Genomic DNA, 25,439 nt, shown 5'->3' with positions numbered 1-25,439 from the left:
TGTTAGGGGACCCAGTGTAATGTTAAAGTCAGTCCAAAGAGCATTTGAGAGGCATATATATATACCTGTACGTGCAATTTGGTAGATTGTTGGGTTAGATACAGAAAGGATGATGTCCTCCTGGTCTATAACAGCCCATACCGATTATTCCCTGTCCTGAGAGTTGTTAGTTAACCTTGTAAACAGAAAGGCCCGGTAGTGGGGACTCTACATTGAAGGAATGCAGTAAACTCAGTCACCTCTTTCCAAGTTTGAGATGACATTTCTGTAAGGCAAGTAATACTGTCATGTGACAAATGAAGAAACTGAGGCTTTGTGAGGTTAAGTAACTCGGCCAAGGTTGTAGTAAAGGTGGAGCTGACACTGACTACAGTCTGACTCCTTATATGGGTGACCTGAGCTTGATAAACACATGGATTTATCAAGTTCAACTCCCAAAGTTGCTGCTGTGCAGGGTGATTATTGTCCGTTGTTTTTCTCTCTCTGTGAAGTAGTGTTGCTGATAGTACTTACCTCCAAATGACGTTATGAGGATTCAGTGAGTCAACACATAAAACGCCGTGCACAGTGCTCACCGCATCGTGATCCCTTGGTAAATGTTGGCTACTGTCAGCATCATTAGCAACAGTCATCACAATAAACGTGTGCGCTGAACCCACATGTGTCTTGAAAAGGGCAGTGTCCTTACCTTCTCTACCTTGGCCACGGTTGCCCTGAGAGTCTGGGTACAGATAGCATCTGAGCTCCAGGGAGCATCATGGTAGGGAACCAGCTGTCTCCTAGTGTTTGTCCAGTATGAACACTGGCTTCAGCTGACCCCAAGAATAGACTGGTCGCTTAGTATTTAAGGAAATACCTCTTTTCCTGGGAACAAAACAACATTGCAGTGTAGCTCATAAAATATTTGCTCTTGCTGTTTTATAACCTGTGAGACTTTAAGGATATACAGATCCATGATATTTGTAGCAGGTGTCATTTTTTAAAACACACTCAAAGTAAATATCATTGTCACACAACACACTGTAGATTTTATTTGATGGTAAAAACTCAAGCATGGCATTCAATCCTTCTTCCAGTTCATATTCCCCTGTATCAGTGAGAATGGATTTTAAAAGTTCAAGACTTGTGTGGATATTATCTCACTGTCTTCCTTCGGGCAGATGAAGTATTACAGACATTTCTTTGAATCTTGTCTACTGGAATTAGGGAGTGCTGAACTATAGAAATCAAAGGTCAAATGACAAGATGGTGTGTGGCTGGTGAATTTACCGACTTTTCTATTAAGACTTCTCTGTAGATGTTAAGGAAGTGTGAAGCTTTTGAGGAGATGCTATACTGGAGACAGAGTTCTGTACTGCCTCCTCCTCTGTGAGATGAGAGCCTTTTTGCAGTCAGCATGTCTGCATTTAGCTGCCAAGGTGTGTCAATAATTTCTCTTTATGTTCTCAGTTTTGTTGTGTGGGGAAGAAGGAGATAGTCATGTCAAAAGGGGGCATGGTTTCTTGATGTGGAAGTCTAAAGAATACACAGAAATAACTACCTCTGCCTTCACAGGATTTGTGTCAGATTTTTGCCTAATTATAAAAGAAGTACAGCATAGAGGTCTTATTACCGTGGCTAAGACGAAGGAAAATATTCTCATGATCAATCCTCCATGATTTTGTTATTATTGATAATTCAAACAATATGTCTCTACTCTTTGAGCGCTGACGAGCACCAAGTGTATTTTTAAACATGCCAAGTGTGATTAGTACTCCTTCTACACATTCCCTTAAATTTGTAAAATCATGTAACGTGTTTGTTTTTTATTTTATATTTAGAATTATTGCCTTGTAAACTCTCTTGCCATACTGCAAACAGTGTGAAGAGACCCATCTCAATTTTGCACATATATTGCCAAGAATTATTATGAAGATCTACAAGTAAGGGTCGAACAGTTGTTCCTGATGGAAATGAAGCAGATAGAAAGAAAAAAGAATTGAGGAACCTCTCAGTCTAAAAACAGGCATATAAGTGATATCTTAGTAATTTGTGTCAGAATTCCCCAAAATCTGTTTTACAGTTTCTTTCCTTCGTGGAAAGGCTACAGACTGGGTTAAGTATTTTTGCACAAATTTCTATTCCACATAGCCTTGACTCCTTCAAAGCAAATTTGTTTTCTATTTTACTTTTAGTTTCCTCAAGCAAATTGGGACTAAAGTCACCAGTGAAATATTGTGGAATGTATTGATTTAGGGGAGATACATTTTTAATTTTAACTTCTTGGGAAGTTGAGTTGATGTAAATCCTCTTTACCGTAGTCTGCTGAGTTTTGTGTACTCTAGTTCTAATCAAAAGCCAGACAAAGTCAAGAAAAGAATCTGGAGTTAATAAAATTCTCCTATTTGTGTCTGTTCTCCTTCACAACAGTGATATGTCTTAAACTTTTACGCTTTAATACCCCTCATGAAGACATAGCACAGCACTAAATGTAGGCTAGCTTTAGAAAATAGTGGAATTATGGTTTAATTGTATAGTCATTAACTGACATAATTTGCTTTTCTAAAATACAACTTTTTAAATTAGTTGTTGTGACCTTTATAAACATTAAGAATTAAGGTAGAATGTACGTAATGCAGTCTCATTAAATTTAATAAAGTTCAATAAAAATTCTAAATTCAAAAACTATCTTAATGAAACTGTGTGTTATCACCAAAGCATTAAATAGCACATCAGTTTAAAATTATTAAAAATTGCTAAGTATCCATTTAGCATGAGATATGTGTTATGATTGCAGACACCTCCAAAACAAATCGACAGTCTATTGCACTGCATTCTGAGAATGTAAAAGCACCATTAATTACTGCTAATGGTACTTCTCTAATGTATGTAAATACCTCATCTGTACCCAAGCTCTTGGCAGTTATTTCTTACTTCTTCCTAGACAGTTTAAAGATCTTAATTTATTAATATTCACAACAAGTAGAAAGATAAACGCATTGTTTTGAAGCCCTTGATGAATGGAGATTGGAGACGCACAGTGTTTGGGCTGAATCAACAGCTGAGAGTAGATATTAACTTTTTGGCAGTAACTCATGGTCCTGCATGAAACAGAACCTGGAAGAGAGAAGAAGAATTTAAAATGCTGTTATTGAGAATCTCTGGAAGTACATTATTCCAAGGTACCTTACATTTTCAAATTTGGCCTCAGCCTACACCTATTTTATGATTTGTCCCCACCACATCAAACTCAGTGTATGCTCTTGCCATGGTAAGCATTATTTTTTATTGACTTTACTGGAAATGATTGACAAGGACTTCTTCAGGGTACACTGGGAGAGCAGTGTTTCCTATTTATTATGTCCTTTCATCTCTGCCTGACCTAGAATATTCATACTTCTGTTTTAACAGGTCCCATGTTATAAAAGTTAAAAAAAAAAAAAAAAGAACAAAAAGGAATATTCTGTGTTTTCTTGCAAACCCCAACCCCAATCCAAACAAAGTGAATGCCTTACAGACACAAGTGGTAGGAATTTCACCAATTTAGATATAAAATGTGACAACTGGTAGAATCTACATATTAATATCTGGATCCTTCTCAAATACCACAGATTGGGTAGTAGGAAAGCAAAAGCAAATTTTTTTGTAGTAAAAATCGGCATTTTACTTTTATAGTAGATTAGATTCAGAGATTTTAATAAAAACTTGTCTTTAACTTTGTTTGATGGAGATGTACAATCAGCTTATTTTCGTTGCTTAATAAAGTTAGATATTGAGAATTGATGACATTTGAAATCCATCTTCTAATTTAGAGTTGCCAGAGTTAGCAAATAAGAATACAGGGGTCCGGCTGAATTTGAATTTCAGATAAATGTAATAAACAGTTTAGAATAAGTATGTCCCATGCAAAATATGGCACATATACTAATACTATTTTATTATTTATCTGAAGTTTAACTGCTCATCCTATGTTTTATCTAAAAACTCTATTTTATGATAAAAGATAAGTGCTTTTTGTAAGCGTGTAAACTCACACACTTGTCTCATCTGTAAAATGGGAGTAAAAGTAGCCATGATCTCTAAGGTTGTTGGGACGATTAAATTCATTGATACCAGTAAAGCTTATAGACCATTTCCTGGCATCTAGTAAGCGATGTGGAAGTATACGCTTTTGTTCCTGAGGTGTGGTGGTCATTTGCTCCAATGAGCTGATACATTTGCTCCTTTTCTGCTGATACCAATCTGCTAAAAGTAAAGGAATCTCTCTGATGCAATTGGCAGCAATTGTTGATTTACTTGCCAAAATGTAGGCTAACCCAAGTGACTCCTTGACTGAAATACTTAAAAGTGTAATGTGCTAGTGTGTTCACAGGCATTTAAAAGAGCCACAAAAATTGTAATGTTTCCTTTTGGTTTTCAAAGGGATACTTAATATATTTATTAGTGTGATAGATGAGGCATGCTCTAGAACATCTGTGTGCCTATGTAAAGAAGGAGAGAAAGGATAAAGGAGACAAGCAAGAGCCAAGGTGCAGGTCACAATTAGTTGTCATCAAAATGAAAGTAAGCTATGCACGGGTACAAGAATTCCCATCCCATCAAAGGGAAATGCATCATGATGTTGTGGGTGTCTTAAATGTGAGAGGAGCCAGTGTTCCTGACTATTCATCTGTAATTCTCTAAGTGCTGGGCAGCCCTGTCTCCAAGCCCTCATCTGAGAGCTGTGTGTAGAAGTCAGAGTGGGCTGGGTTATAATGCAATAACAAACAATACGAAAATCACAGTGGCTTAACCAACTGGGATAATTTCTCATCCTTGCAAAGCCCACGGAGGTTCCAGGTGATGCTCCAGGACAGCTCTCATCTCCAAGGGGTGGCTCAGCATTTTTGTCTACTGCTGTCTTATGGCACATTTATCTCAAGCCTTCAGGGATGAGAAGTATAGAAAATCACATATGGGCTGCGAAGTGGCACACATCAACACTGATCACAGCCCATGGGACAGAACTGGTCATGTGGCCCTGTCCAACTGCACTGAAAGCTCTGGAAATAGTCTTCCATGTGTCCAGCAATGGGAGAGGGCCTAGATTCTTTCGTGAATGCTGCTTTGCCATACTGGTAAATGTTACTGCTAGACTGTGTTACTCTCTTCCACAAAGCTCATAAGCAACTTCAGAATTCTTTACTGTGTCACAGGCAGTATTTGGCAATCAAAACTGGCAAGAGAGCTGAAACCCATTAGACTTATCTGAGAACTAAAACACATTAGCCATCCCACAGTCTTCTTCTAAACCAGTGGAAATGCCTATGGCAATAGGAATTTGGATGTCATGCTTAGTGAATTATATTTTAGAAGTGTAAAGAAATAGTTTCTTCTGATAGCCTCTCTCACAGGCTTGCGTATCGATTTGAATTCACCATTACTCCAGGCTGTGTTTGATCTGGGAGAAAGTGGTTTCCAGGTTTGGCAGTTGTCAGTCTCGATGACAATATTTTTAAAATGTATCTCCAATTTGCCTGAAATTTATATCCTTCCTAGCTTTATTCCCATGCAACAAAAATATTAAAGGTTTTTCATAACTGTGATGAACAGGGGAGAAATTTATTAACAAAGCTTGCAATAAAAGTTGAAAATTGTTTTTGATCCTGGTATAAGGCTGATGGCATCAAAGCTTTTTACAGCTCAAGGCAGTCTTGTCTAAGATACCTTAAAGTGCTGCTTGGTGAGAAATTTAGATCAGCCCGCATTTGAGCCTAGCCATTTCAGTCCAGTTTTCAATTAGGCGGAATTTTCTGGTGAGTGACACTTTCTACTAATTAACTTTCATGAAGGAACTCAGCCTCAGAATATTCTGAAGTCAGGTATATGTGTTAGACGTCAGTGAGAGATGATTCTTGGAAAACTGGGGAATAGTAAAGAGAACCTTTGACATGGGAAGTCACATTTCAAAGTTCTTCTGCAAAGTAATTGCTTATACTAATCAACCATGTTTGTTTTTTCTTTTAAATAGTTATTTAGTTCAAAGCAATATCTTAGGCACTGTGATGATCACTACATTGCATTAGAGGCATTTTCTAAAAATAAAAAGTGAGATATAGAGGAATAAAAGAAATATGGTAAAATATCGAATGAAGTACTTAGTTGTGGTTTTCAAGATAAATGTCAGAGGACCTAAGACAGGAGAAATTATGCAGGGTTGGAGTAGGCCTGTTGTAGGAGGTAAAAGATCTGTGAATATTCTGTTGATTAAATATGCCAGGAGGTGGGAAAGGGAGAAGGGCATCCCACACTGAAGCTATAAACATTTAGTCAGAAGCTGTATTTCTTGCCTTTCCAATAAAAACCAAGCTTTCCTTGAACTCTTAGTGATAAAAATTTTAAAAAAGAATGACCAATATATCTTCAAAAAGGAAAACATGAAAACAGCAACATTTAAATCCCACAGCATATTGATTCAAAGTGCCCTTCAGTTAAATTTCTAATTGGAACCTCCTGATACTTCTTTTAAAAAGCAATTAAGTAGAGGCAAAAATATTAGTCTGACATTGAATCATAACCACTTTAAATATATTTAGTCAATATGGGTATTTAATCATCTCCCGAGAGCAAACATTTTTTTTTTCTTTTATAAGGTTAATCTTACAGTTTTTAATTGACAGGACATATATTTAGCCTTTAATGCATGTTTTTAAAATTTCTGAGGAAATGTGTGAAAGCCTTTTTATTGTTTGAACTTCAATCATTACAGAAAAATAAGAGTAATCTATCCTTCTACACCTGCTCCCTACCCCATAGTCCTTCTCCTCTAACTAGAAGTAATATTAGTAACTGTTAAAATAGGTGTAAAATTTTAAGTATTTATCCTAATCATTTATTTTGCTAAAACCCATTAAATAATATCAGAACAGTTTTTAGATTCTAAGGCACGTTATGAGCTTGCTGTTGCAAAGGTGAACCGACACTAGGGAAACTAGGGGGTGTCTCAAAAGGAATTGGAGAAGGTTTTGGGAGCTAGAACTAGTCATGAAATGGTCGTAGTAGATTTGGGTCAGAATTGGTTAACTAGGCAGTTTCTAGAACAGAGTTTGTGTGGGTTGAGCACATGAGGCTGAATGAGCTTGTGATAAAGAAGTTTAGGTTTAGTCAGTAATTATAGCTTGGCGAGGTAGAGTGTACTTGTTTCATGAGTCATAATGCAGATTTGCAAGTTATGGTTGATGTTTTCATTCTTAAGTAATATGTACACAAGGCTCTGGTTAAACATACTATCTCTACTTTACATGTCCAGTTTTTTTCTTGTCCTTGCGAAGCAATGCCAATATGATATGTCACATAATGATTTTCCTATTATGAAATATTGTTTTATATTAAAGAGTTTTAAAATCATGCTTTTGGGTCAAAATTTTATTTTAGGATAAAAGAAAACCATTTCAGTTTTTAAAATATAAATGAACAGATAAGGCTCCTGAGAAAGGGGAAGCCCAAATGGGAACTCTAGGGATCTGGGGGAATCTAGAACGGACTTGGGAGAGATGCTTTGGGTGCTGGAAAGATGATCTAGCTGCTTTTTAGAGATGAGTTTGGAAGCGGGGAAACTTGGAAGATGACTATTACAGTATAGGTAAGAGAGAGTGGGGGCTCGATCTAGGGCTGATGGAGTAAAGCAGACAGATTTGAGAGCTATCTGGAAGGAGAACATCGGTACTGTGATATTCTTATTTTGACTGGCGGGGATTAGGGGGAGTCAGAGGTATCCAAAATGCCTCGCATATTTCCAGTTTATGCAGGTGGATCAGTAGTTGCTGGATCAATGCTGAAACACAGGACAAACAGGAAAGAACTGGGTTTTGTTGGAGCAGGTGGGAAGTAGAGGCAGGGAGCTCATCATTGGAATGCAATAACATGCCATTTATTTATACCTTGACTGAAAATTGACAAAGCACCATCCGATACCCTATCTTATATGACCACAACTGTGGAAGGGCACCTAGGCGGTATCATCCCTATCTTACAGGAAAAAACAAAACAAAACAAAACATGAGGCTGCCTGAGTATTTAAGTGATATTTAGAGATGCAAGGCTAGTAGCTGACCATCTTTCCATTAGAACTTGAGTCTTTTGACTCTAATCGTCCCCACTTTGTAACCCTTCCTTTTTTCTTAAGTAAAGCTGTGAATATTCTCTTACTATCCCTCTATTATTCTTTTTCTGTCTTAATTTATCTTCTTTAATAGGATCTGTTGTGATAACAGTAAAGAGAAAGACTTTAGTATTTTTCAAAAAGTAAAACAAAGGGACTTCCACTTCTGGGAAAAAGGTATACTTTTTCCTCTTCCTCTCATTTAGGACAAGTAAGAAATCATGGATATAAGACAAAACTGAAAATATTCCGAGGGGTGGAGAGAAGTCAGATCAGCTAGAGACCTGGAGACACAAGAAACAATATGGTAATTAATTCCCTAGATGTTGTTTTTGCCTTAGACACCCCAGCCCTGGAACTAAAGAAGCTAGTAACCCTTAGCTGCCAGAGGGCACAGACAAGAGGAAAGGTTACAGCAAAAGCCTGCTCACTGTAGGTGAAGGACTGGGAAAGGGGCAGTCTAGCAGTATAGAGAAAACTTTTAGATAATGTCTGTACTACTCCAGCTAAACACCACACATACACACATTGAAAAACCTGTGGCCTACCTACCCCTACCTCCAACAGCAAAGGCCAAGTGGGAGCCAAAACTTCTATCCTTGCTGGGTTGTAAGGAGACACTCCAACCTCCTCGTCAGGTTAGTAGTACAGAAAGCCAAGTAGAGAGCCAGAATTCTCATATCCAGTGGTTGGTAAGAAGTCCACATGGGGACCCTGGATTTTCACCTCCACCAACAGTACAGAAGTACCTTTTCCCCCTCTCAGGGGCGATATCAGAAGAGGCATGATAGACAATTAGTACTTTCTCCCCTGCCCAATGATAATGAGGCCAATGTTTTCCAGGCAGGCAAAAGTGGCATCATATTTTTTCCGTACTGAAAGAAAATAACTGTCAACTTAGAATTCTATGTCTACGGAAAATGTCCTTCATATGTGAAAGGGAAATCAAGACATTCTCAGATGAAGGAAGAATATTCATTTATTTTTTAATTTTTGAAATTATATTGCCCCAAACAAAAATAGTAGGAAAATCCCTGCAGACCAATATCCTTCATAGACAGAGATGTCAAAATTTCTTAACAAAATGCTAGCAAATTGAATTCAGCAATATATAAAGAGAAGTATACATCATGATCAAGTAGGATTTATTTGAAAATCAGCAATGGAATCTACCACAAGTCAACTGTAAATAATGGGGTTCAAAGAATACAATTAAATGTGGAGTTTATCCTAGTGCAAAGCTTGAGGATAGTCACCTGGAAACACTGACTCCACACAAATGGATCAGCAGCCCAAAGTGGTGAAGTTGAGGTTTCACTTACATAGGCAGGGACAGAGAAGTTCCAGCAGGATTACAACATTTTCCATACAAGCCCAGTGCACATGCCACAGTAATTTGATTGGTTATGGATTGCTACATTCCAAGGAAGATTACTTTATTACTCTGTGAGAAATGGCAATGATCTGAGAGGGTCCTGTCCCTGGCACTGCTTGGTCTTAATTATTTACAAGGAAAAAGGCAGAAGTTGCAGCTGCATGCCACTTGACTCAGACTGCAGAGCCACCTCTCAAGGTTCAGAATGATTTAAAGCTCCACCACTTTTAAATTGAATTATTTTAAGTTTAAATTATTTAATTTCATACACATTAGCAGGCTAAGAAAGAAAAATGACATGATCATATCAATTCACACAGAAAAAGCATGTGGCGAAATTTAATACCCCTTTGTGATGAAAACACTCAGAACACTAGAAAAGGAAGAGAATGTTCTCAAATTGATAATATCTGCAAAAAGCTAACATACTTAATGTTGAAAGACTGAATGCTTTTCTTTATGATTGGGAAAAAGTCAAAGATGGTGATTCTCACCACTATTCAACACAGAGTTGGAAGATCGAATATTTTTGTGATATTTCGACGTAATAAACACATTTGGCCTCTGCCCCTGGTTCCTGGTGCACAATTCAAAACTCATGAAATCTCTGGAGATAAGAGTGTTTTTTAATGCTGATATAACTGGTGGCTGGGGCCCCTAGATAGCATCAGAATGGGGACTGGTTGCCAGTCTATTTGGTATAAGCAATAGAACTTTCAGCCTTATCACCTGACTCTAGGGAGGGAAGAGGGTCTGAAGGTTGGGATGATCATCAATAGCCAATGCCGTAATCAATCATGCATAAGAAATAAAGTCTTCATAAACACCTGAAAAGGACAGGATTCGGAGACCTTCCAGTTTGCAGAACATGTAATGGTGCCTGGAGGGTGGTGCTCATAGAGAGGGCACCTTCCCAGAAAGGGAAGGTCTACATGCCTTCCCACATACCTTGTCCTCTCCATCTCTTCCATCTGGTTGTTTATCTGCATAAGTAAAGCATTTCCCTGAGTCCTGTGAGCCACTGTAGCAAATTTCTTGCACATGAAGAGGAGATGGTAGGAATCCTGATTCATAGCTGACCAGTCAGAACCACAGTTCACAGCCTGGGGTATACAACTGACATCCGAAGTGGGAGCTATCTTGTGGAACTGAACACCTAACCTGTTGGATCTGACAATATCTCCGGGTAGATAATGTGTGAATTGAATTGAATTCTTGGATACCCAGTTAGTGTCTGCTGGAGAATCTGGTGTGAGAAGTGTTGAGTAGTGTGTGAGAGTAGGAAAACGCTTTGGTTTTTTATGCCTCCCTACGCAAGTTCTGATACTTTTAATACTCTCATTATTGATCTTGCCAGCACACTGAGCCAAGGAAAGGAAATAAAAGACATACAGATTAGAAAGGAAGCAGTAAAACTAGCCTTTTTTCACAGGTGACTTCCTTGGAAGTCATACATAGGAAAGCCTAAGGAATCTTTTTTAAAAATCCTAGAAATAATAGATGAGTTCAGAAAGGCCCCAGGATATAAGACCAGCATATAGAAACCAACATGTTTATTTATATTAGCAATCAACAGATACCAAATAAAAACTACAGCACCTTTTACATACATACACAGAAAAAGAAATACATGTGAATTTATCAAAAAAGGTATAGAGCTTGTATGGTGAAAACTACAAAATGCTGATGAGAGAAAGCAAAGACGATCTCAATAAATGGAAGACTCATCATAGTAAAGATGTCAGTTCTCCCAAGTTGATATAGAGTTTTAATATAATTCTTATCAAAATATCAGCAAAAATTTTAGTAGATGTAGACAAGATTATCCTGAAATTCATATGTAAAGGCACAGGAACTAGAATAACTAAAACAGATTTGAAAAAGAAGAAGGTGATAGGAATTAGTCTATCATCCAGTTTCAAGACTTACATACTTGTAATGTTTATGACTGTGTGTCATTGACAGAAGTATAGACACATAGATGAATGCAACAGAATAGAGAACCCAGAAACAGACCTACACAAATATGCCCACTGTTATTTTTTTCTTCCAAAAATAAAAAAGCAATTCAGTTAGAGAAAGAATAGCCTTTTCAACAAATTGTACAGTTAGGAAAAAAAATTAACCTATACCTGACACCTTGCACAAAATTAATTCAAAATGGATCATAAACATTAATGTAACCCTTTTAGAAAATAAAACTTTTAGAAACTAGCAGAGGAAAACCTCACTGGGATCTATGTCTAGGCAAAGGGTCCTTAGACTTGGCATCAAATGCATGAGCCATAAAAGGAAAAATTGATTAGTTTGACTTCAAAATTTAAAAATTTGCTCTCTGAAAGACTGTTAAGAGGCTTAAAAGAAGCTGCACTGGGCGTAAATATTTGAAAACCACATATCCAAAACAGGCCTATTATCTGGCATTTATAATGAACTCGCAAAACTCAACAACAAAAGACAGACCAGTTGGAATTGGGCAAAAGACATGGACAGCCATTTAACTGATAAACACATAAAAAGATGTTCTACATCATTAACTCTAAGGAAAATGCTAATTAAAACCACGTTGAGATATCAATGCACATCTATTAGAGTGACAAAGGGTGACAACACTAAATGCTGGTGAAGATGTGGGGAAAAGGATTCATTTTGTGTTGATTTTTATTCAGGTAGTGAGGTCTATGTGAAAGTTCTTCTTCTTGCTTTTCTTCCCTGTTCCTCTTCTTTCCCCTTCCCCCTCCCCGCTTCCTCTCTGTGTTAGTTCATTTCACACTGCTGATAAGGACATACCCAAGATTGGGTAATTTATAAAGAAAAAGAGGTTTAATGAACTCACAGTTCCACGTGGCTGGGGAGGCCACACAATCATGGCAGAAGGTGAAAGGCATATCTTACATGGAAGCAGGTAAGAAAGAATGAGCCAAGCAAAAGGTGAAAGAGGAAACTCCTTATAAAACCATCAGATCTTGTGAGACTTCTTCACTATCACAAGAACAGTATGAAGGAAACTACCTCCATGATTTAATTATCTCCCACCTGGTCCCTCCCACAACACATGGGAATTGTGGGAGCTACAATTCAAGATGAGATTTGGGTGAGGGCACAGCCAAACCATATCACCCTCCTTCTCATTGTATGCCCAACTGTGTTAGCACCATTTGTTGGAAAAGCTATCCTTTCTCTATTAAACTACTTTTTCATCTTTGCTGGTAAGAATGTAAAATGATAGTCACTCTTGATAGACAGTTTAGTAGTTTCTTAAAAACTAAACATATAACTGCTTTACAACTTACTACAGTTTGGATAGCCTCCACACCTCACGTCAAAATTTGACCCCGTGTTAGAGGTGGGGCCTAACAGGAGGTGTTTGGGTCTTGGGGGCAGATCCCTCATGAATGGCTTGGTGCTGTCCAGGTAGTAATGAGCAAGCTCTCACTCTTAGTTCCTGGAGCATTTCCCTGAGAGCTGGTTGTTCAAAACTACCTGGCACCTTGACTGTCTCTCTTGCTTCCTGTCTCGCCATGTAATCTCTACATGCTGGCTCCCCTTCTCCTTCAGCTATAAGTGGGAGCTTCCTGAGGTTCTCATCAGAAGCAGATGTTGGCATCATGCTGCTTGTAAACCTTGCAGAACCATGAGCCAAATAAACCTTTTTTCTTTGTGAGTTACCCAGTTTCATGTCTTCCTTTATATCTATTTTTTAAGAGATTCTTTTTTTTTTTTCTATGTTGCCCAGGGTGGAATGCAGTGGCTATTCATAGGAGTAATCATAGCCCACTGTAGCCTCAAACTCCTGGACTCAACAGATCTTCCCACTTCAGCCTTCTGAGTAGCTGGGACTGCAGGCCTGTGCCACTGACCTGGCTACTCAGGTATTCCTTTATAGCAACACAAGCAGACTAAGACAACCCAGCATTTGTGATCATGGTCATTTATCCAAGAAACACAAAAACTTAGATCAACACAAAAACCCTTACACAAACGTTCCTAGCAGCTTTACTCATAATGGCCAAAAATTAGAAGCAATCCAGATGTCCTTCTGCAGGTGAATAGTTAAATGAACTGTGGTACATCCATACCACGGAGGCTGCTCTGCATTCAAATGAACTATTGATACATACAGCTTAATCTCCAGAGCATTTCACTGAGTGTAAAAAGACAATTTAAAAGGCTATGTGTTGTATGATTCCATTTGTATAACATCCTTAAAATGACAAAAGTATAGAAATGGAGAACATATCAGTGATTGGCAGTGATTAAGGATGGATAGGGTAGTGAGGGTGGGAGGAAATTGATGTGGCCAGAAAGGGGCAACATGAGGGATCTTTGTGCTAATGGAAATGTTCTGTATGGTGGGGGAAAAACACAGGTGAGTAATTTAACTGAGGCTGTAGGTTTACTTTTGTAATTGTTATTTTAGGCACAGCATGTGGTTGTACTCATTGTTTGTACATTCATGCCTCTTGGTGTTTAGAAACTAAAAGTGTGTATAATAAAATTAGATCAGTATTCTGGTCCAAGTTTTGCTGCCAGCTAACTTGTGACCTTGGTCACATTCTTCATATTTCCTGGAACTTGGGTTCCTCTGGAGGGCTTTCAAATGATTCATCTCTGAGGTCCCTTCCAGCTGTAGATTTTGATGGTTTCATGTTTCAGTGCATCAAATGCATTTCACCATCTCAAAAGTACACTTGGACATGCAAGAGTGAGTCTGTTATGTTATTTATCTTATTCCATCAAATATGCTTTGCATGATCTGTTTTAACTCATGGAACTTACCGGCATCTCTTTTCAGCAATGACGAAAGCTACGACCCATTCACTCCCTTATGCTTTTTTAAGTCCTGTGGATTCTCTCTTGGACCCCTGAAGACACGGTGTTGTGTTGCTCCTGGAAAAATGTTGAAAAGGACTCATAACAAATATTGATTCAAAAGGAATTTGTGGTTTTAGGGAAGAACATATTGCTGAGATTGCTTTTTAAAATGTAACTTGCAGTAGGTTTACCTCCTAGTGAATTCCATGGCACCTCCCGAGGCATAGTTCACATTCTAAACTAATATATTTTTTAAGATTTTGGTTTAGCTCCCATAATGATGCATCCTAGCTCAAAATAGGACTTAATTCATGTAAAACTTGACTGACATAATTTGAAAGCCCAATTTCTAAACTTTTAAGTACATTTTGTGAGCCCTTAAATCTGCCATTACTCTTTATCTAAAGTGGTTTTGTCCAGTGGGCACTGTTGATTTTCCCTAAATCCTCGGAGAGGAAAAGGCTAAGAGCTACACCTTTTCCGGATACTTTTTCTGGCATTAAACAAGGGACCGTTTCATTTTCAATTCTAACCGGCAGGCATATTTTAGGCTCTTTCCCTATGCCCCCTAATACTGTGGAAGAAAGCATATAGTTAGGTGACCTTCAGATCTGTACCTGACCTCCTTCCCCATTAAGTGACATGTATAAAACGTTGTTTGCTGGCAGAGAAGGTTGATAAAGTATATGTTTAATCTCCTTCCATGGAAATTAGTGACTTTGAAGCCATAACTGGAATCTTTTTCCTCTTCTTGTTTAGCTCCTGTGTCCTTTTATCGTTTCTTTTCTAGCTTATAAATTCTGTAGTCTTTGACTTGAGATTTTTGGGAAAAGTGCAAGTAAGACATAAGTAATCTATTACTATGGGCACAGATTCTCCAATGGTCAGAATTGGCAAAGTCAAAATTTCTCTTTTCGTCATTAAAATTAATGGCCCTACATGGTATTTAGACTCCTCTTTCTTCTCTTAGAAATGTAATCTTGGGAAAGAAATAACAACTATAAACCAAGGTGTATATTATACTATATTTGAACATTGTCTCTAGATTACTTGTTTTCAAAGACATTTTTATGCTTTGAAAGCTGTAATGTACTATATGTATGGGCATCAGGGGAACCAAAATGAAATATCAGTTTGATTTAGGGTTGCTATGGAGAATGTTTTAATGTTTCAGTTCAATAGTGTGTAATATATTTAGGCATGCTTATACATATATACTTCAGCAGATTTCTAGTTTGGTGAATATTTTTTAATTGACTATCAGGATTTAATAATAGCCATTTGAAATAAAGCCAATAAAACAAAAAAAATACACATTTCAATTTCATTTTACAACTATGCTTTCTTTAAAAGAGTTACACACTTTTTTCTTCATAGAAATCTTTTCTTGTTGTTTTCTGGTATGTCCACTGATAGCATTCAGCTTTCATTCTTTGATTTTCTGTCTTTATCGGTTGGTATTTATAATTACTTGGGTATGGGATGTCTTGGCCAGCAATTTAGTTACATCTAATTATTAAGTCACAGATAGAATAATATTGCTGTTTCACACAGTTTTGTTCTGAGTATTATATGCCCTTATCCTGGCTTCTAAGGCTTTCTTAGAGCAGGAATAATGATAAATATTTGGTTGTAAAAGTTAAAGAAAGAAAGGAAAACCTCAAGAGAAGTGGACGACAGCTAACATCCAAGTTAGGAGGACACCCCTGATTTTCTCAGGCTTTTCAACTTTTATCTGGAAGGGGAAGGGGAACTCCCACTTGTTGAGGATTTGCTCACACTATGCTAATCCTGAGATAATATCTCACTACAGTACAATATAGGTCTTGGTTTATACTCACTATTTCAAAGCATCTCACAACAACCTTATTTAGAAAAAAAAGACTTTTTAACACATCGGGTTTTTAATATTTTGTTTTGAAGGTGAAGGTAGTTTTCTGGTGATTATTGCAGCTAGTGTTCTCATTGCTAGTAATTTCCACCTAGGCCTACCTTGAGCTAAATAACGGTTCACCTGGCAAGGTTGGCGTGACAGTTTAAAGTGGTGGCTCTCACGTCTAGCTGAATATTAGTGTCACTGGTGTTGGTATTCATTTCCAAGGGCTGCTGTGCCAAGTTATCACAAACTTGGTGGCTTAAAAATCACCGGAATCTATCCTCTCACAGTTCTGGAGGCCAAAAATCTGAAATCAAGATATGGGCAGGGCCAGACTCCCTGGGAAGGCTTCAGGGGAGCATCCTTCCTTGCCTCTTTTAGCTTCTAGTGGTTCCTGATATTTCTAGGCTGTGGCACTCTGGCTACAATCTTTCCTCTGTCTCCATGTGATCTTTTCCTCTGGGTCACTGTGCCTAAATCTCCCAGTCCTTTCTCTCATAAAGATACCAGTTGTTGGATTTAAGGCTTACTCTAAATATGGATGATTTTGATACAGGAGGTAGAAATTATTTAAGCAAATAGTAAGGGTAAAAGAGTTCTCAGGAAAATTTTCCTTCTAATGAAAAGCATCCCAAGAAATTATTTTTTTCCTAACAAAAGGCAGCCTGAAAAATTGAGCTGAAAACATAAATAAGCAAGCTGGAAACTTGCACAGGGGAATGCTGGCAGCTGTGCTAATAGAAAAGGGCTACCTGGGGCCCAGGCATGTCCAACATGGAGGCTCCATCTTCCCTTTTTTTTTTTTTTTTTCATTACCATATGTACAGTAAAGAAATGGGCAACATGGCACAGCTCAGGTAGAGGACGTGACAGCATAATAAAAGATTAGGGTGGAGGCGACCAGAAGTTTGCATCCTATGCAAATGGCAAACCTAGTCCTAACCAGTTTTTCATGCCCTATACAAGTGGTACACCTGGTCCAACCAGTCTTTCACTCTATGTAAATCAGACACTGCCTCCTCACCAGGTATCTATAAAACCCCCTGCATTTCACTGTGGTCCAGAAACCCATTTCTCCAGGACCCCTCTCTCCAGCAGAGAGCCGTTCTCTTTCTTTGGCCTATTAAACCTCCCCTACTTAACCTCACTCCTTGTGTGTCTGCATCCTTGATTTCCTCAGCTGTGAGATGATGAACCTTGGGTATTATCCCAGACAATGAGGCCGCTTCCCTCTCATCTTGAGATTTTTAATTAATCTGCAAAGATCCTAGTATCAAGTGAAAGCTAACTCAAATCAGGAAGTGATTTTTTTCTCAGTCCAGCCCTTGGACTTCACTCCTCCAGCCCCCATGAGCTGCCTGGATCAGACTGCTAAAACTCAAGAGTTCTTGGCACAGGCACCTTTGTGAGCCCTCCCACCCCATGTCCTCTGCCTTCCTCTCTCTGCTATTGTGTCAGATCCCTGTTAATTTCAGTCATGCCATTTTATCTCTAGGGAAATGAGTTCTGACTTCCCAACAGGCAAAACCCAATTTGATATTTGGAACAGGACTCATCTGGAGGCACAGTATAATGCGCTGAATTAAGCACAGGCTTTGGAACTAGAAACAAAATGGTTTCATATTCCTTTTCTAGACCTTTCCTTGCTAGGTCTGAGACCCTACGTCTTTTAACATCTCTGCTATTGGTGTCAATGTCTTATTTTCAGGATTAGAGACATTCCACTTCCAGGTTCACTCACCTGGTTGTTGGCAGGACTCAGTTCTTCTAGGGTTGTTGACTGTTGGTCTCAGTTCTCTGCCACGTGAGGCTCTCCATAGGTCAGCTTGCCTTGTCTCATCAAGGAAGAAAGAAGAGGGCAGAGAAAGGGTGAAAAAGATGAAGTCACAGTCATTTATAAACAAATCACATTTCTATTTGTTAAAAGGAAGTAACTAGGTCCAGCCCACATTAAAAGCGAGAGAAGATTATGTAAGGGTTTGAATAGCAGGAGGTGGTGGGCTGATTAGGAGCCGTTTTAGAAGCTGTCAGGCACAGTATTCTTTCCCAAAACCCATCTTATTTTTTCTTTTGGAATATCTCCTAGCATTTCTAGCTTAGGGTATGTGCTGACTTCTCGGAACACAGAGGGGCCTGTTACCAAATTGGAATGCTGAAGCATAAGAGGTTAAAAACTTGGCTTGGAAAGCCACGCATAGCATCAGAAACAGTATTGTGATAAGAACCACAATCAGCTGAGATCCTGGTGGGTCATTATATCCTGAATTATTTTGCTACATGATTACACATGAACTATAGAGCTTCAGAAATAAACCACTATAGTAGGCCAGGAGGGAACAATATGAACAGTCATTTAGAATGTGCTGCTGCAGAGAGAATAGCTAACTGGCAGTTCTTTGAAACCACTTTACTAAACTGTAGTTTGTATATCTGCTGTAATGGTTCCATATAATAAGGCATAGCAGTTACACTCTCTTTCCTCCTTCCAAATACCTGATTCTGAAACCACCATTTCAAGAGGATATTCTTGGGAGAACATGGAACATCATTTCTAGGCGTTTCCATTTCTACATAATTAGAATAGAAAGACTTTCAAGTCGGCTTCAGGTTTTAGCTTGTTATATAAATAAGTTCACAGGAATCTCAAATGCTTTACAGAAATCTGACAGCAACTATAAAAGGCTTTTGAACATTTTTGTTGCCAAAGTCCTAGGGATTGCTGGAATCTTAAATAGCCCGTTTTAAGCTCCAATTCAGAAGCTTTTTGTCATGTTTAATAATGTGGTGAATAATTCCTTTTCTGTTAGTCGTTTCCTCTTTTATAATCCACAAGGATCTTTGAGCCATGGGATGGATATTTTCTGGAGCTATAAATTAAAGGTCCTTTCGATCCCAAACTTAAAATGGCCTTTTAATGTAGCACTTCCGTAAATCCATTTATCTAGGTCTAAAGATTCATTAAAATACGTTTAAATGAAAGCATTATGTAGGTACGTGTCCAATTCAACGAGTGATCATTTTGAAATGAGAGAACCATGGAGAATAGATATTCCTGTGTACAGCAGGAAATTTAATAGGAAGAAAATGATTTGTAGAGAATATTAAATATTAGAATGATCTTCTTTTTCTTCTTTCTTTCTCTTTCTTTTAAAATAAATCAAGTAAGAAGTTTAGTCCAGGGTCCAGTGAACCCTACTGGGTTTGTGGAGAGTGTTTATGAAAACTTTCAACTTGGATTTAAAAAAAAAAACGGTATCTTCACTTACACTAACCTCTGACTAGAATTTAGCCTTTCTTTCAAGTGTGAATGTAAACAAAAGACCACGGTGGCATTGGCAGTACTTGGGACTTTCTCACCAATAGAAATCACAGATAGTGTCTAATCATATTACAGTTATTATATGTATCCCAAAACATTTGTGTTTATCTTTCCTTTGAAAATACAGTAGTTAAAGCTGCCATTGGGTTTCATTGTATAATGTCTTAAAGAAACAAATATTAGTGTATCACGTATGTTAAATCTTTTGATGGCTATGTTCTAGTATAATTTGTATTCTCATAATACTATGTACTTTTTATTAAAAGTATGATTTTTGGAAGTCGTATGCAGGCTTCATCAGGTGGTCAAATGGACCCAGGTATCTGCGCACACATGTGGGCACACACACCCCCCTCCGCCCACACACACACACACACACACATTGTGCCAGAACCTAGAAAACAGAATGATTAAGGAGACTTGCAATTCAAGGAGCAGGTGCTGGACCACAGTCACTTTGAATACATGGTGTCATTTAATCTTTCCACCAACATTGTGAGGTAGAAGTCATTATTATTCTCATTTTATAGATGCTGGATCAGAGAATTTGAGGGCATGGTAACCAGTCTTCCAGGTGGCTTCCAGTGATCCTTACCTTTTTAAATTCTGCTCCTAGTGACGTCTCCTCCCACTTTGTATTATGTTACCACTTTGACCAGTAGAATACAGTGAAAGCAACAGTGTGCATCTTCAGAGACTGAGTCATAAAATCTTACTTTGGGAGAAGCTAGTCACCATTTTGTGAGAACACTTAAACAGCCTTATGAAGAGCTTCCTGTAGCAAGGAATAAAGTCTCTTTCTAACAGCCAGCGCCAACTTCCAGCCTTGTAAGTGAACTTGAGGTGGGTCCTTCAGCTTCATCCAAGTCTGCAGATTATTCTCAACCTGGTGGGCGTTGTGACTCCAATTTCCTAGAGACCTTGAGTCGGAACCACTCAGCTAATCAGCTTCCAAACTTCATGACCTGCAGAACCTGTATAAGATAATAAATGCTTATGGTGGTTTGAAGCCACTGAGTTTTACGGGTTAATTTGTCAAGTCGCAATAGATAACTGATACAAAGGGGTTATGTATCTTTCCCAAGGTCATAGCAGTAGTAAATGAAAGAGGCTGGATGGGAACCCAGCTATTGCTGATGAAGTGTGCAGTTTCTCTCAGCTTACCTGGACAGAGATGAACAGAGAACCCTGAATCCCTTCTTTTCCTTTTCCTTCTTTGTCTTCCCATTTTTCTTCTCTCTTCCTCTTGTATGCCATATGCACATGGTACTTGATGATGAAGTGGTAGGTCATCTGTTTCCACACTTGATCCCCTTAAATCCTTAAATAAAATAAAGCATATTACAAAAACACCAGGTAAAATTTATTAAGCACTTAATATGTGTCCCAAACAGTATTCTAAGTATTAAAAGCAACCCTAATAAACTATCACATATGTAATACTCTCAGCAGTCTAATGTCATAAGAAGTAGACAGAAATTTTGGCCGGGTGTGGTGGCTCATGCCTATAATCCCAGAACTTTGGGAGGCTGAGGCCAGCAGATCACCTGAGGCTAGGAGTTTGAGACCAGCCTGGCCAACATGGTGAAACCCCATCTCTACTAAAAATACAAAAATTAGCCTGGTCTGGTGGTGCATGCCTGTAATCCCAGCTACTGGGGAGGCTGAGGCAGGAGAATTGTTTGAATATGGGAGGCAGAGGCTGCAGTGAGCCAAGATCGTGCCAATGCACTCCAGCCTGGGTGACAGAGCAAGACTCTGTCTCAAAAAAAAAAAAAAAAAAAAAAAAAAAAGAAACATTTTACTTCGTCTTCTTAATAAACTTGACAGGCAGGGAGATGATATTGTTGCATTTTATAGATGATCTGACTGAGTTCAACGTTTAAGGAATTTGTTAACATGACATGGTTTTTTCTGCAACAGGAGCAAAAGTAGAACCTGCTAATACCAAAATATTAAAAGACAAAAGAAGGGTCATCAGGCTAATTGCAACAACATTTATTTCAAATAAAGCCTTCTCTGCTCTGTAGATATAAAAATATCTGAGGCCTTAACTTTTTTTTTTTGCAGGGGAAGAGCTTGGGTGAAGACCATCTTACATTTGAATTTATATTCCCAAATTGGAGGGGAGCAATGTGCATGGGATGGTAAATTGATCTCTGGATTATTGCTTGACCTTTCAGTGACATTAAAATGAAAGAAAACTGAATAAAATGATACAGCTCTACAGTGTTCTAAGACCATTGATATAAAAACAGAATTTAAATAGCAAACACCGACTTTCCCTGTTGCTCTTGTCTGATTTTTAAATAACATTTTCATTATGGTTGCTATAGTAGATTAAACTCCTTGTTAGGAGGAAAATTCAGAGGCAACTCTATTTGGGATAAAAAATGTTTAAACTTGTAAATATCACTGTGAGAGAAAGATTGGGTACCATAAGAGTTACTGTAAATTACTTAACTGATATGCACTAATACTGAAAATGTCCTCTGTAAGTGCTTCTTTTCAAAATTCAATTCCCTTCAATAAAATTTGCATACTTCCAAGGGACTTAGAAGAGATAAAAGATACATAAAAATAACAAAAATACATTTGGTTGAGGGAAACATATTTGCAACTCATACTATATACATAGGGTTAATGACTCTAATTTATTCCAAATTTCTAAAAACCATTATGAAAATGAACCGTATACAATAGAAATATAGTCAAAGAATGTTGTGGCATAATTACATTTTCCAAAAATGGCCACATCTGCCTTTCTCTAGTTCATTGTGGTGTTCCAGATTCTAGCCATGCACCATCAGGAGTTACAGTCTATTTCCCCTTCCTTCTGTTGAACCTAGGATAGAGAATAGAGTAGGATGCACTTAGTGCATGCGGAGTGAATAGGATTCACCTCGTGCATGTGGGTGTGTGCTCCCTACCCCTGCTTCCTCTCCCTCTACACCCACTTACCCTCTCCTGGAATGCTTTTCTTTGGAATCCAACAGCCATGCTGGGACAGAAGCCAAATCATGTGGAGTGGCTAGCCCTGAGTTGTAAGAGTTCTAGTTGATGGAAGAAAATAATATAAATGTGTCTAGCATAAAGAAAAGACAAATATTTAAGGTGATGGATATCCCAATGCTGAATTGTATGAATGTATTACATTATCACATATAGTTCAAAACTATGTACAACGACTATGTGTCAATTTAAAACAATAAAATTAAAAATAAATAGAGTTCTAGCTGACAATCTCAGCCAAGATCTCAGCTGGAAGCCAACACTAAGTATAAGACTTTCTCAGTCTTCCTTTAAGGTATTCAAACTGGTTAAGTTAGGCCCACCCAAGATGATCTCCTAAAATTAAACTCAACTGATTAGGGACTGTAATTATGCCTGAAACATCTCTTTACAGCAGCTTCTAGATTCGTGTTTGAACAAGTGGGGAGGGACTGTAGTTCAGCTTAGCCAAGTAGACAAATGAAAAATCCATCACAGGCTTTATGAAGGTTATGAAAATGTCATAATTTATAAATAAACCATTCCTTGTTCATTTTATTTCTCTCTCTTATTCTATAATATAACTTAAAAATGTGCTTTTACGGGTGGGTAGCAGACTGCTGGAGTGATAATTTGTGAGGCATAAACCAATTTTTGGCATTGCTGGTTATACCTTACTTGAGTTAATTCACCTCTCAAAACATTGGCAAATGTTAGTTTATTTTTAAAAAAAAAATCTTACACAGGTGCTTGGTGGAGTAAAAAATACTACTTTCTAAGAGTTAATATAACTATAATAAAAATACAGAATAAATGTATACCAACATTTAATAAGTCTTTAATGAAGAAATCAGTGCAATCCAGGGGCATTTTGAGGACCTGGGTACTTCTAGACGTTTTGTTAAAAAGGAGTTGGAGAGGGAGAATATTTGAATACAATTACTAGGTTTTATACAAGACTGATTAGTATCCCACAGGGCAATTAAACCATAAACTTCAGTGGTTCTTTCGTACTAGACAAAAATCTACAAGTTAGCCTACAACTTGACAATGGTGGTCCAATAATCAAAAAGTCTATGGCAGAGCCAAACACAGATATGTTCTTTTGGAGAATTAAATAATCCTTGGGTGGCCTTTGGGAACAATATTTTAGTGCAATATTGAACGGACATGCCACATACATCATTGCCACCACGTCTCTTACCGTATTTCCTAGTTTTTGATCATTTTTGTTAACCAGTCATATTAACTTTGTGTCATAATATTTGCTACGATGAAATTCTTACAAAAGTCTACGCATTATCTTAGAAACATTATGATATGTAAAAAAGTCTCAATTCTTTCTTCAGATTACTCTGAAACAATGGGTGTAAATTAGCAAAGAAAATGATAAAAATAAATTATAGAAGTGTAGCTATTTTTGTAAGTATCTATCCATACCATCGTTTATAACATGATTTCTCTCTTAAAAGAGTAAAACTAACAAAATTAGAGTTATTTTGTAGATGACCTACCTTGTAAATACAGTGGGATAGGTTTCAGAATTAACCTAATAGATAAATTGGAAATTAGACCTTATCTGTTAATAACTTCACTTCTCCTGCTGCCACAGACTACGTGTGGAACTGTGTTCAGTGAGGATATTCGGTTTGCATTCACATTTGGTCTAATTTCTAGCTGAACATCTACACCTCATTTGTCTTTACATTTACCATTTGCCAATGTCACACATTGTACTGTTAAGATTCTTAAATGTAAGTGACATCCATTTTCAAGAAATAAGTGTTTCATTCATGAAGGGTATTTTTTAGGTTTATGGTAAGTTTGTTCTCATTTTTAGTTTGCTCTTCAGACAAATAGTGTAATATATACTGTTCTTCCTTCTTATTGAATATTTTCTACTAAACCTATCTTTTTATGATTCTGAAATGCCAGCTTCAGTTTTTTTTATTAATTCATACTGACCCTGGGCAGAGCTGTCTATCTCAACTTAATGGCTATTTATAATATATGGATGGCATTCCCCTGCCATTAATGTTTAATGAATTGGCTCCTGATCCAATAGAGTCTAATAAAGGTAATCACTAGAATACATTGTCTTTCTGCAGTGCCCTAGAAACTTTTTTTATTTTCCCTATTGTATACCTTTGGCCTGTAGTCTCCTTTTTTCCTCTTTCGGTACACTCTTCTGAACCTCTTTTTCATTATTTAGTCCACTTGCATACATTTCTACACTTAATTTCTTTACAGGTCAGGAAGACAGTCTTCTGAGTGGAAACTTTAAAAAGTACCAGGCTACATGATTGTTGGAAAGAAAGAAAACCTTAAATACTGACAGGATGGAGACTTATTTACATGTAGAGTAGAAGAAAAACATTAAAAAAAATCTAGGCTGCTTCTTACAGGCCATATCCCTAGTGGATCAATCCTTTTTTGTAATCTACATTTGAGATGTGTTAAAAACAAAATTGGGTCCTGGAATTAGATAATGGTGATGGATGCAGGTTTTTCCGAATATACTAAAAAGCATTGAATTGCATATTTTAGAAGGATAAGTGTTATGGTATGTGAAAAAACATATATCTATAATATATTAATAGTTATGTATTTTAATGATATGTATTAATATATTTTATATGATTTTGTCACATAGAGTAGCATATATAAAACATTGGAACTGAATGACTTGAGGGAGCAAAGTTGAGCATTTCCTGATACTGTAAACATGTATGTTATGTGTGTGTGTGTCTGTGTGTGTGTGTGTGTGTGTATATATATATATATCCCTGTTTTTCACTCTCCTAAATCAGTTCTTTCCAGATTTCCAGTGAAAGGAATTTTAGCTTGCTTATGAACGCCATCTAATTAGTTTATTTCTTTGTTACTGAAGAACATGAACAAAGGCCACTACTTACTCAAGTGTGCACTTTCCAAAGGTCTTTCT

The 25,439-nt window shown here is 37.6% G+C and overlaps 1 protein-coding gene and 1 long non-coding RNA gene across 21 annotated transcripts in view; one reads left to right on the top strand and one right to left on the bottom strand.

The window, feature by feature from the left end:
- Positions 1-25,439, top strand: part of FHIT (fragile histidine triad diadenosine triphosphatase) — a 1,490,910-nt gene that overhangs the window by 919,567 nt on the left and 545,904 nt on the right.
- On the bottom strand, positions 1,006-21,073 carry LOC144339529 (uncharacterized). The gene is made up of 3 exons (XR_013414554.1): positions 17,927-21,073; positions 14,274-14,384; positions 1,006-3,096 (listed from the first exon to the last, which is right to left on the bottom strand). It is a non-coding gene; the product is annotated as an uncharacterized LOC144339529 (long non-coding RNA).

The sequence above is a fragment of the Macaca mulatta genome, chromosome 2, assembly GCF_049350105.2.
Source record: "Macaca mulatta isolate MMU2019108-1 chromosome 2, T2T-MMU8v2.0, whole genome shotgun sequence".
NCBI lineage: Eukaryota > Metazoa > Chordata > Mammalia > Primates > Cercopithecidae > Macaca > Macaca mulatta.
Note: the sequence above shows the minus strand (reverse complement) of the source record. Positions and strands in the feature narration are given on the sequence as shown.